This window comes from Prionailurus bengalensis, chromosome A2 (assembly GCF_016509475.1).
Source record: "Prionailurus bengalensis isolate Pbe53 chromosome A2, Fcat_Pben_1.1_paternal_pri, whole genome shotgun sequence".
In the NCBI taxonomy this organism is placed as follows: Eukaryota; Metazoa; Chordata; class Mammalia; order Carnivora; family Felidae; genus Prionailurus; species Prionailurus bengalensis.
Window position 1 is genome coordinate 158,671,357 of NC_057348.1, and position 12,685 is coordinate 158,684,041.

A 12,685-nucleotide genomic window follows, 5' to 3' on the forward strand; every position below is an offset into this window, starting at 1 on the left:
GTTATTACCCTCTTCCAGGAGGTGAAAACTCCCTAGTCCATAAAATGTCATTGTCTTGATGGCCACTCTTATTCACACATTTCACCTCAGGGTGCCAGTTCTAAGAAGAGTACTTAGCACAAAGGAGGTCCTATGTGATTAATGAAAATGTGGATCTATGATTAATGTCATGTATTGATGTGTCTCCATACTCTTGACCATGTCCTAATCCATATTCTATCTCAAGCCCAGCTAATTCCATGACCAGCCCCTAGCCTATTTCTTCAACTTGGCTCAGATTTACATAATCCTTGCTCATCTTTCCAGTGCCACTGGATCCATATAGTGTCCCAAACTAAAACTTAATTATAGCTCCTATTATTTGCTTTTATCGATATTAAGTACAGTTTTAAATCTGAGATGAATTTTTATCAGTTTCTGAATACGTTAATAATTCCACCTATAACAAATTTTATCCAGTGCCCAAACTAATTCACTATATCCTGTATCCAAAAATCAACTCACTTGGGGCAGGATACAAAAGTTAAAAAAGAAAAACACCGAACCAAACACTAAAAACTGTTGCATGCATTACTGTGTGTTTCTGTCTTATCAGAAAAAAAAATAGTCATTGCATTTTATTCATGTCAAAGAAGCTAATGTTCCAGGGTAAGAATTATGACCTACTCTCATGGACTGTCTATGTTTTATTTATTTTTTTTATTTTAACATTTATTTATTTTTGAGAGACAGAGTATGAGCGGGGCAGGAGCAGAGAGAGTGACATAGAATTGGAAGCGGGTTCCGGGCTCTGAGCTGTCAGCACAGAGCCCGACATGGGGCTTGAACCCACGAACCATGAGATCATGACCTGAGCCAAAGTCAGAGCCTTAACTAACTGAGCCACCCAGGTGCCCTAGACTGTCTACATTTTAAAGAGTTGGTTGAAATCTACTTGCAATATATTTTCGTATTATCAGAGCATACTCTATGTAAATGGTACATATTTTGAGAATTTTATAGAAGGAAGTTCTAGAACAGTTTTGAAGTCACAGATACATTCTCTGAAAACACTAAAACTCTGACTCAAGAACAATCAAGTAATGACAGAACTTTCCCTACATTCTTATCTCTTAAATTAGTTCTTTGATCTATTTGATCAAACTAGAAATTATAACATTCAAGATGACAGACCAAAATCAAATTAGCCAAGTAAATTCAGTGGAGACTAGAAACATAAACGTGCTACTTAATATGTAGTACAGACTAAAAAAAATGAATATCTCAGAATCTATGCATAATCATATTTTATTCTGTGTAGTCTAGTATCTGTAGCCCAATCCATACTGTGGAATATCATTGACACATTTAACATTAAAAGAAAGAAGAAAACACATAAATATTCTGTGGAATTATCCCACTATTTTAACTTGATGGATTTGATAAATGTTCCCCGTTAAAACTGTAAAATTGTGTTTATTCAGCTTTCCAGTCAAAATAAATGTTGTTCTCAAGCCTACAGGTTCAGTGAAGCTTAGGGAAATCAAACAAAATCTTGCCTGCTTCATAAATTATAAGCAAAACCTGTGAGGTAATGGAACCCATATCTTATTCTGGAATGATGCGCGGTGGAAATGGGAAATGCCCATGCAAACAGAAGTTGAAAAAGAGCGAGGTTTTACTTTCATAAACTAGGTGGGCCCTCTCAGGGTAAGGATAAAAGAAAGCAAATGTAAAATGACTCCCTATTTCTTTCAGCCAAACTAAGCGTGACCACAAAATGGTGAAGATGAATAGAAGAGTTTAATGGTGCATCAGTCTTTATGCCCAATTCCTTACATTGTTTTATGGGAGAAAAACTAAAACCAAGTTGTATTGGCAGAGTATCAAAGTCCTGAGTGGATCTATCTTTAATCATTTGTTCAAACCTCTTTCCAATCATCTGCTCTGATACTTTTCAAGTGCATCTGTATTATATTGGTAAATTTTTACAATATAATTTTTTAATGTTTATTCATTTATTTTTGTGACAGAGAGAGAGAGAGAGAGAGTGAGCAAGTGCACACAAGCGGGAGAGGGGCAGAGAGAGAGAAAGGGAAACACAGAACCCTATGCAGGCTCCAGGCTCTGAGCTGTCAGCATAGAGCCCGATGCAGGGCTCGAACCTGGGAAATGTGAGATCATGACCCGAGAGCGAGTCAGACACTTAAATTACCGAGCCACCCAGGTGCCCCTACGTTGGTAAGTTTTTAGTTCATCAAGTATAATGACTTTTATCCTTGATATTCTAGAATATGCTGTAAGGAACATGAATGCCAGTGTTACTTATTTATTTCTAATGCATTTCCAGACTCTGGAACTATGTCTGGTGGATAGAAGATGCTAAATGGAGTTGACTGGGTGGTTCAGTCAGTTAAGTGTTTGACTCTAGATCTCAGCTCAGGTCTTGATCTCAGAGTCATGATTTCAAGCCTTGTACTGGGCTCCATGCTGGGTCTGAAGCCTATTTAAAATAATAAAAAAACAAGGTCTTAAATAATCATGTGATAATGAATGAGTGAAATTTATAATGATTGAGGAGTCTTAAAGAAAATTTCCCTATTTTTTTATTACACATCAGGCAAATATTATTTAGTTTACTATGTTAGGGTAAGTTTTTCAGTGTTTGATTACTTTTTTATCAAAAAGGCAAAACTCAGTTATCAGTGAAAATGTGAATTACTACTAGGCACAGCAAAACTACAAACCCCTAAGTATATTCATTTAGGTGATTATTTATATCCATGTCAATAACACATATGTAGCTATGGAAGTACAATTTTTTCCATTTTTAATAAAACTGCCTCAAAGTTTCACAATATTATAATGGTCTCTGACAAATTTAACAAGTTATTATAAGAATTGAAGCTGAATATTGAGCTAAATTTGTTCCTGGTGCCAATTCCTACTAAAAAGTCTAGCATATATTAGAGTAAATAAAAGAAATGTAACTATATGAATAATTAATGTATTTTTAATAGAAACAATAGATATTTGAACTATAAAACAGTATTTCATGGGCAAGAATGGATGAACAACCAAAATTCAGAATGTGTGCAGCTTAATTCATTTGTGCCAATTGATTAATTTACGTAGATTAATTTGTGCTGAGTAATGTATCTGGGAGAAGAAACGTAGGAGAGAGCTCTGTGCAAAAGTTTAGGCCTTAGCAAAATTGTAAAGATAAATAGTTGTTAGGTTTGGAAAATTAGATATTACGCAATATTGCTAGATTAGACATGGAAGTAGGAAGAAATTGCCCTGGAGTCTAGGCGGTAGGAAGATGATGTAGAAAGTTACTTATCGAATTACAAGATATGGGTTTTCAGTGTGGTTGTTTCATTTTCAAACACTTCACATAAAAGCAACTCTACAGGCTACTAAAAGGAGGCGAAGGCCAATGAGTATGTTTCTATCAAAGGAGATCAGGGAAAGGTGAGTGGACCACACTAACGGTTACAGTCTTCATGTACAGATTAAAATCGTCAGAAGGTGGATTCAAGCAGGTCTCGTTGACAAGGTGACATTGACCCCTGATAGGAAGAGAGGGGGCTTAGCTGTGAAAATGTCTGCTGAAACAGCATTCCAGAAAGAAAGAGCAGCAAGGGCATACTGCGAAGAACACAAGTTCAAAGTCCCCAAGGTCAGCACGTGCCTGGTGTGTTTTTAGGGATAGCAAGGAGGCTTGGGTGGCTGGAGCAAAATGAGTGTGGTGTATGAAGTAATCTGTCTTAATAGTAGCAATGAAGCCAGATCTTGTGGGATCTGGTAAGCAATGGTAGATATGTAGGAATTCATTTGAAATTCAATGGGGAACTGTTAGAGGTTTTGACTAGAGAATGTTTAGCTTTTGACTTCAAAGGATTACTCTGCCATGTTAAAAACCAACATAGAGAAGCAATTCTAAAAGCGGGGGGGGGGCACTTAGGAGGCTTTTGCAGAAATTCAGGGGAGATGATGGTCTCTTTGGACCAGGGTGTTAACAGTGGAGATAACGTGAAATGTTTAGATTCTGCCCCATTTATTAGAAGGTTGAATCGGAAATATATTCTAGATTGGATGTGATGTGTTAGGCACTAGAAAGAGTGCCTATGAGTACAAGGTTTTTGAGCACCTCCAAATGAAGGCATGGAATTGCCTTAATTGAGTATGAAATGTCTGCAAGTAAAATCCACTTGGAGTTAGAATATCAGCGTGGGGCACGTGAAGTTGCAAAGATCTATCCGACATGGAATTGGAAAAACTGAATAGGTACTTGAATGTCAACGCATAGAGGTCCAGAGAAATCTGAACTGGAGATAGAAATTCCTGGGTTATATGCACATGGATGACAAGACTGATGACATTACCAAGGAAGTGGACAAAAATGTGAATAGAACCAAGGTCTGAATACTAGGCACCTCAACATGAAGAGGTCAGGGAAGAGAGGAAGATCCAGTGAATAAGTCTCAAATGGAATAACAGGACAAGAACCACGACAGTGTGGTATCCTAGAAGCTGACTATGGAATGTGTATGAAAGAGAAAGGAATGCTGCTAATATATCCAACTCGAAAGGATTGGACTCTGGCAGTTGGATTTAGCAGGTGGAAGTCATTTGTTCCCCTGGCAAAGCATGTTTTGGTGGAACCCTATGAGTGAAATATTATTGATTTGGATTTAAGAACTAAAGAGAGGTGTCCCCTTCCCTTCCTGAACAATTCAAACCTGAAGCCATCAGGAGGGGCTTGACAAGGTATCTCCACTGGTGGGAAGACGGTTACAATGGCTCAGAGCAGGGTGGTCGATCCCGATCAGATGGAGAAGGGAGAAGGGCATGGAAGCACATGTAGTGTTTGGAGGGCATTCTTGAGAAAAGGCATCAAGTGTTGAGTGTCAGCCTCAGGGTGGATGACAAAAACGTTTACATGTGTGACAGTAGAAATAGCCCAGGCAGCCTAAAGTCATATGTCATGAGGAGGGCATGTATGCAGGGGAAGAGATAATGATGGTTATGAGAGATAGGACACATACAAGGAGACTGCTAAAATTATATTTGTGTGTGTGTGTGTGTGTGTGTGTGTGTGTGAGAGAGAGAGAGAGAGAGAGAGAGAGAGAGACAGAGAGAGACAGAGAGAGAGAGAGAGAGAATATCTCAAGTAGGCTCCATACTCAGAATCTGATGCGGGGCTCAATCTCAGACCATGAGGTCACGACCTGAACTGAAATCAAGAGTCAGATGTTTAACCAACTGAACACCCAGGCACCCCCTAAAGAATACTTTAATGTTCATGGGAACCAGGTTTCTATCAGAAAAAGGAGTAACAAGCAACACTAGAATAAACCCTGGTATTAGACTGAAATGGGAGGTATTAGTGTGAACTCATGCTTTTCGTTTTATAGCAATAGATAATAGAGAAATAAACAGGCATAGAAAGGTATGTGTGCGCACACGCCCCCCCCACACACACACCAGTTCTGTCTGCTAAGAGGGCTCAGGTAGAAACACCCCTATAGCAATGAGCAAAACTAGCACCTGGATCTTGGTTTCCTAACATTACTTTGTACTGAAAAGCAAACAGATACCTTGAAGAACTAGGATTCCAGGCCAGTTGAAGGACAAGAGGAACCTGGAACAGGAAAAGTATCACTCAAAGAAGGAAAGGAACAGGTTAAAAGGATACAGAAGCCAAATTGAACATGCTCTCATTGGCTGATCTGGGACAATTTGAAGTTAAAAATAATGATAGTAACAAATCACAACCCCACCCCTTTTTTTTTAAATAGGAAGAATTGGGTTAATGTGACTGTATTGAGTTGAATATATTGAACATTTGTAAGAGACAAGATATTTACATAGTCTCAGTGTAGTTTCCCACAAAATAGTTACTGACTGACAAGTAAAAAGTCTGACAGCTGAGATCTCTGACAAAGGATTAGTTAGTGTAAGCAGTAAGGGGAAAGATCAAATTCATGTGCATCTTGATAGGATGTAATGATAAAAACAGTATCACTTTCACAGTAGAAGTAGCCAAATTGAAGAAATACAATTTGCAACTGACCAGGAGAAACATCACACAAGCACATGTTGAAAAACATTCTGTAAGATAACTCCCCTATTCATTCACAAGCGCCCAGGTTACCAATATTAAAGAAAGAATGAACAACTGATCCAGATTGGAGAAAACTAGAGACAGGAACACTGAGCAATATTTGCAATTCTGAATTAAACACTTTTCCTATAAGGGCACTTTGAAACCACTGGTAGAGGGGCGCCCGGGTGGCTCACTCAGTTGAACATCTGACTCTTGATTTCAGCTCAGGTCATGAGCTCACAGTTCATGAGTTCAAGCCCCATGGCAGGCTCCGTGCTTACAGCATGGATCCTGCTTGGGATTATCTCCGTCTCTCTGACCCTTTGCCTCTCCCTCTTTCTCTCTCTCAAATAAGCATTTAAACAAACAAACTACTTGGAGTGCCTGGGTGGCTCAGTCAGTTAAGCATCTGGCTTTGGCTCAGGTCATGATCTCGCAGTTCATGGGTTCGAGCCCCACATTGGGGTCTGTGCTGACCGCTCAGTCAGTTAAGCATCTGGCTTTGGCTCAGGTCATGATCTCGCAGTTCATGGGTTTGAGCCCCGCATTGGGGTATGTGCTGACAGCTCAGAGCCTGGAGACTGCTTTGGATTCTGTGTCTGTCTGTCTGTCTGTCTCTGTCTCTCTCTCTCTCTCTCAAAAATAAACACTTAGGGGTGCCTGGGTGGCTCAGTCGGTTAAGCGTCCGACTTCAGCTCAGGTCACAATCTCGCGGTCCGTGAGTTCGAGCCCCGCGTCGGGCTCTGGGCTGATGGCTCAGAGCCTGGAGCCTGCTTCCGATTCTGTGTCTCCCTCTCTCTCTGCCCCTCCCCCGTTCATGCTCTGTCTCTCTCTGTCTCAAAAATAAATAAAACGTTAAAAAAAATTTTTTTTTAAATAAACACTTAAACAATTTTTAAAAAATAAAAATAAAACAAAACTATTGGTAGAAATTGAACGGCATCTGAAAATTAGAGGGTAATAACACACCATGGTAAATTTCCTGATTTTGTGGTTATGCATAAAAATATCCTGCTTTGTATGAAATACACATTAAACTATGTAGAGGAGATAGTGCCTCCTATCAGCAACTCACTATCAAATGGTTCTGGAAAAAACTGTTTTGGTATTACACCAGCAACTCCATGGTAAGTTTAATGGAAAGTCCAAGTAAAAATGGAAATAAAAACGGGCAGGAATTAGAAATAGCAAATATAGATACTCATTGGAAGAGTTGCAACCTGCATATAAAAATTAGGACAAATCATTGGCGGGTGAAAATAGTAAAGCTCTTTCATGATGATGGTGAAGATGAGTTGGAGATGCTGGAGGTATTTTAGGAAAGATTTCTGGATTAAAAAATACATGTTGCAGTTACAAAAATACAGTAATTAGAATCAGGGAGTGGATAAGAGTTATGTTATTGATGATTCTGACTTGTCAAGCAAAACTCATTTATTGATTTTCTAAGGTAGGTATACATAAAAGGTAAGGGCGAGAGTAGAGAAACAGCTCAGCTCTGTGTCATGTTTCTGGTTTTTAATCCTGGCTTCACACATCCAGGCGCGATCGATGACATGTGTCGTAACCAGTCTGTGCCTCACTTGTTACTCCCATAACATGGAGCTAACAATAATAGAATTTTCTGAAGTGTCAATCAGTTAATATATGCAAAACCTGTAGGTACTCGAATGGCCACGGTGTGAGCCCTCAGTCTTAGCTTACCACAGTTGTGATAATCATCTGGACTAACAAAAACCTTTTCTTGTAGGGAGTGAGTCAGTTTTCAAATATACTTGGTGATGACACCATTTCAAAACTTGTATAAGAGTAAACTGGCTAGGGGCGCCTGGGTGGCGCAGTCAGTTAAGCGTCCGACTTCAGCCAGGTCACGATCTCGCGGTCCGTGAGTTCGAGCCCCGCGACAGGCTCTGGGCTGATGGCTCGGAGCCTGGAGCCTGTTTCTGATTCTGTGTCTCCCTCTCTCTCTGCCCCTCCCCCGTTCATGCTCTGTCTCTCTGTCCCCAAAATAAATAAACGTTAAAAAAAATTAAAAAAAAAAAGAGTAAACTGGCTATATTTTCTGTTTATCGGCAACTCCTTAGAGACATCAAGTGTTATTTCTCTGTACAGAAATATAGCAGGTTTTGTTTGCTTCAACTGAAAATGAGCCACACACGGTAACAGCAAAGGATTGTTTCTTCCAACTGCGTCAGTGGACGTCTGCTAAAGGAATTGATGAAAAAAGTACTTCAAGTTGGAATCGGAGGAGTGATGATGATAGGTTCATCTCCAAGTAAGCACAGATAGGCTGATCTCCAGATGCATTTTCACCAGCATGTCAGGGACTATTTACATATTGGAAACCTTGAAAGGACTACAGAGTTAATGTGGACGAACAAGCTGGGAATTAGAATAGCGCGTATCTCACAGATATGGTGATTTACTCTGTGTCCCATTGGTGCAGGCCTACTTTTGAAAATACATATGTATGGGGCGCCTGGGTGGTTCAGTCTGTTGAGTGTCCGACTTCAGCTCAGGTCACGATCTCACAGTCCATGAGTTCGAGCCCCGCGTTGGGCTCTGGGCTGATGGCCCAGAGCCTGGAGCCTGCTTCTAATTCTGTGTCTCCCTCTCTCTCTGCTCCTCCCCCGTTCATGCTCTGTCTCAAAAATAAATGAACGTTAAAAAAAAAATTAAAAAAAAAAAAGAAAATACATATGTATTTTGCTGGCAAAATGTCCATGTCTATTTATCAGCTGCATGCCCTACATTTATCATTGCTATGTGAAATTGTAGCCAGCATTCATTTAAAGTGCATATGATATGTGTATTTAATTTTTTTAATGTTTATTTTTTGTTTTTGAGAGAGAGAGAGAGACAGAGTATGAGTGGGGGAGGGGCAGAGAGAGAGAGGGAGACAGAATCAGAAGCAGGCTCCAGGCTCTGAGCTGTCAGCACAGAGCCCGACGTGGGGCTTGAACCCGTCAACTGCGATTTCATGACCTGAGCCGAAGTCGGACGCTCAACTGACTGAGCCACCCAGAAGCCCCTGATACGTTTATTTAAATAAGAACAAATTTCAAATATTACTTCTACATTTTAAAATATTAGTATAAAAGGAATATTCATATTTTAGTTTTCTTTTCTTATAACATCAGCTATATCTAACATGCTAAATCAATATAATTTTTCTTTGAAAGCATATTTTAACCTAACTAGGAAAAATGTAATTAATAGAAATTAATATATTCTGACTTTAAAGGGAACGTAAAGAATATGCATTAGTTGGGGCACCTAGGTGCCTCAGTCGGTTAAGCCCAACTTCAGCTCAGGTCACGATCTCACAGTTCATGGGTTCCAGCCCCGCCATGAGCTCCGTGTTGACAGCTCAGAGCCTGGAGCCTGCTTCGGATTCTGTGTCTCCCTCTCACTCTGCCCCTCCCCCACTCAAGCTCTGTTTCTTTCAAAAAAAATGAACATTAAAAAAATTTTTAAATAAAAATAAAAATAGGCATTAGTTAATTTTCTACATAGGTCACATGTAAAACAAATGAGTTGTATTTTCTCGGGAATGTCTTACAACTTTGAGACTCTACTTCCAGCCAATGTGTAGTAATAGAAATCAAATTTAGCCTCCTATCAACAACAGCAACAAAACCAGACAAAAATATATGAAATGGTGGCTTTCAAGACAGAGGACATCGGGCAATGAATGACACTAATCCCCAACAGACAGGAAACAAATGAGGTTGGCTCTATTGTTGCCCAGTTCACAAATTTTAGAGAATTTTCAGACAGCAGGGAAAGAAAAAGGCAACAAAAAGCATTTGAAGCAAGAGCGATCAAAACATTTTCAAAATTGATGCAAACTGTGACCTCACAGATCCAAAAATCTGAATGGACTCCAAACATAAGAACTATGAAGAAAACTACACCAACCACACAACGTACCCGATTTCTCAAAATAAAGTGATAAAGTCTTGAAAGCAGGCAGAGAAAAAAGGCATGTTACTTACACAGAACAAACAGAAGAATAATAGCAGATTTCTCACTGGAAACAGTGTAAGTGAGGAGACAGGATACTAAAATCTCTAAAGTATGAAAGAAAAAAAATGTCAACATTCAATTCTACGTATATACATTTCAAAAATTTCAAAAATGAAGGCAGAAACTTTTCAAACATAAAAAAATCTGACAGATTTTTTTTTTTTCCTGACAGGTCTGCACTATGAAAAAGTTTCGAAGAAGTCATTCAGGCAGAAGAAAACTGATACCAAATGGAAAGAGGAATCTTCCCCAAAGAATGGGAACCACCGGAAATGGGACCTATAGGTTTATGGTGACATCTGGTTAAAGTTTGGTTACATCTGTGGTTAAATTTTATGTTTATTATTTATATTTCTTTGAAGTAGGACTATATAAACAAGTATTATAATGTATGTTCTACAAGAGATGTAAAATCAAATCATATGAAAACAGTTGCACAGTAATTGAGAAAATACAAACGGAGCTATGGGTTTGATGTGAAGTAAAGCACGAAGCTAATTTTTCTTTCTCTGTGGATATTTACGCGTCCCAAGCACCACTTGCCGAAAAGACTACCGACTGAATCACTTTGAGCAGTTTTCCCGATTTCACGTAAATTTATGAATTAGACCAGGGACACCCAATGTCTTAATGATGTTGAGTAACTTTATTACAAAATCTTGGTTTGCTTTTCCCTTTATGTCCAATTTAAAATTTTACATTTGCTTACATAGGGCATGCATGTCGTTAGCCTATCCCCACGTTACCTAACGTTGTTTCGCTGTTGTGAACATGTCTTATCATCAGTGATATTTTTCCATCAGGTTGGTAGTAACGTGAAATCAGTTGCTGCCTATTCATAAATTTTGCATGTCACTGTGTGCCATCCAATTATTCTTTGTACTGCTTTTAAGATAAATCTCCTACTCTCTAGGGTTTTCTACATAAATGACTATCACTAGCAATTTTTTTTCTATTTCTTACCTTTTATAATGTTTCATTTTACTTCTGTGTTCAACTAAGTGTTAATACTTCCAGTTGAATTGTTAGTAGTTTTGACAGAGACAGAGGGCATTTTTCTTAACGTGAAAGTGAATGACAGCTATTTTCCCCATTAAAAATGATCTGAGGGGCGCCTGGGTGGCTCAGTTGGTTAAGCGTCTGACTTCGACTCAGGTCATGATCTTGCGATCCGTGGGTTGGAGCCCCGCGTCAGGCTCTGTGCTGACCGCTCAGAGCCTGGAGCCTGTTTCAGATTCTGTGTCTCCCTCTCTCTCTGACCCTCCCCCGTTTATGCTCTGTCTCTGTCTCAAAAATAAATAGACGTTAAAAAAATTAAGAAAAGAATTGAAAAAAAGATCTGAAATAGATAAGTAAATACATACAGTTGATGGATTTTTTTAAATCAACAATACTGAATTTTTTCAAATGCTTTTCAGCACCTAGGGATATAATCATCTGATTTATTTTTCCTTAGAATTCATTGGTATATTTTATGGAAGAGAAAGTATTGTTTTCTAACTATGGATAAATCCCACTCTACTTTATGCTTCCATAATAAAAGACTGACACACTTAAAATGTAGTAATTTTAGGGGCACCTGGGTGGCTCCATAGGCTGAGTGTCCGACTTCAGCTCAGGTCATGGTCTTATGGTTTGTGAGTTCGAGCCCCACATCGGGCTGGCTGCTGTCAGTGTATAGCCCACTTTGGGTCTTCTCTCCCGCTCTCTCTCTGCCCTTCCCTGCTTGCACGCTCTCTCTCTCTCTCTCCCCCCCCCCCATCTCAAAAATGAATGCACATTAAAAAATAAATAATATAAAATGTAATAATTTTAGTTTTCTCTTATTTTGAAAATATTTTTAAAAAGGTTTTGTTTGGCCAAGCTGACACAAAATGTTATGTTAGTTTCAGATGTACGACAGTGATTCAACTTCTGTGTACATTATGCTGTGCTCACCACAAGTGTAGACACCATCTGTCACCATATGGCGCTATTGCAATATCATGGACTATATTCTCTGTGCTGTACCTTTCATCCCCACGACTTACTCAGTCCCCAACTTAGAAAGCTGTACCGCCCAGTCAACCTTCACCCATTTTGACCATCCCTCCAACCCCTTCCCCTCGGGCATCCATCAGTTTGTTCTCTGTATTCATAGGTCTGATTCTGGATTCTGTTTATTCATTTGTTTTGTTTTGTTTTGTTTTGTTTTAGAGTCCACGGGAGTAAAATCATATGGTGTTTGTGTTTCGCCGTCTGACCTGTTATTCTCCTTTCATCTAATTCTGCCATCACCCCAGCCGCTTCCAGACATATTTTTGAAAATTATTTCCCATAATATTTAAACTGGTGATATAATTCCATATACTGCTTAAACTCCAAATTTTAGATATACTTATGATTTTTCACATAAAGTGTCTTTCCCAAACAGGATTCCTAGATGGCCAAGATACACGGGACATTTCACAGTCTGGAAAAGCTGCCTCTGTTGCTCTAGCACTGGCCAAAGTCTGCTTTGTAGAGGAAAGGATGTAGGCTTGATGTTCCCGGAGGCACCGAATTTGGGTTCTGCTCTTTCGTAAA